General features: G+C 35.5%; 1 pseudogene; it reads left to right on the top strand.

The window, feature by feature from the left end:
* The first annotated feature begins 279 nt into the window (after window positions 1-279).
* On the top strand, window positions 280-560 carry LOC101131221 (zinc finger CCHC domain-containing protein 10-like; annotated as a pseudogene).
* Window positions 561-1,328: the final 768 nt, after the last annotated feature.

Genomic DNA, 1,328 nt, shown 5'->3' with positions numbered 1-1,328 from the left:
ACATTATGTATAAAGAACTTAGAGACTTTAGTGATTTTATTTCCTCACACACACTTAGAATATGGGTCCATCATTTTAATGTAGTCCTAGATTGAGATGGTCCAGATTTTATGTGGCTTTTCTGTTTCTAGACGCCTTTATTTCTAGAGTGATTCTCTTCTAAAGTTTCAAGTGAAATCTTGACATTTTACCAGAAACTCTCCTCCTTAAGATTCAACTGAAGGTTAAAAGTTCTGAGTTGACAGCAAAAGCATTATTTAAAAGATTTGTTGTGCTAAGATGGCGACTCCCATGCATCGGCTCATAGCCCGGAGACGAGGGTAATGAAGCAAATAAGCAACATGTAAGATGTCAGAAATGCTTGGAATTTGGACATTGGACTTGTGAATGCACATTAGAAAGTAAATACCTACATAGGCCCTCAAGGACAGTAGAACTAAAGAAAACTTTAAAAGAAAAAGGAAACAGATTATTATTACAACGAAGCTTTCTTCCCCACTCGTGTTTATTGGCATTGGAGCAACCAATGTAGAAAGAAAGACCAAGAAAAAATGGTCTAAAAGTGTAATTAGTTCCAGTAGCAGTAGCAGTAGCAGTGACAGTTCAGCCAGTGATTCTTCATCAGAGAGTGAAGAAACATCTACCTCATCCTCCTCAGAGGACAGTGACACTGATGAAAGTTCTTCTCATTCCTCATCCTCAGCCTCCTCCACAACCTCTTCCTCCTCCTCTAATTCAGACTCAGATTCCAGCTCTTCCAGTAGCAGCAGCACCAGCACAGATAGCAGCTCCAAGGATGAACCACCAAAGAAGAAGAAAAAGAAAGAGTTTCTCCATCCATATTGGACCAATGGACTGAAAACATTAATGTGATTCTCGAAAGGGAATTTAGAATATGTTAAGGCCGACTAGATTAACTGTTCAAAATTTCTAGAATTCAAAAGTTTCTAAATGTTTTACATTGTAAGAGCATAAAAACCATTAATAATGAATTATATATAGAGAGAGACTATTTTATTTGAAGGGCGAATCTTGTTTTTCTTTTTAATCTTTAAAATATATCTCTAGAACTTAAAGCTGAAATATGCAAATCTGTTTGTGTGATGAAACTATCTTTTCTTTATGTGAAATAAACGCCATATTTTGTTACTTGTTATATATGTTAGTGGTATGTTTCAGACATATTTTCAGGATGGTGCATCAGAATATCTGGCAGTGAATTTCTAATGCTTTTGGCTGTGTGTTATGATGTAAGATTTAATATGTTGTTACTGTAAGCTTAAGAGTTTCACCACGGTTAATAAATGTGCTCTATTTTTACATTTATG

This window comes from Gorilla gorilla, chromosome 19, assembly GCF_029281585.2.
Source record: "Gorilla gorilla gorilla isolate KB3781 chromosome 19, NHGRI_mGorGor1-v2.1_pri, whole genome shotgun sequence".
NCBI lineage: Eukaryota > Metazoa > Chordata > Mammalia > Primates > Hominidae > Gorilla > Gorilla gorilla.
This window is presented reverse-complemented; position numbering and strand designations above follow the sequence as displayed.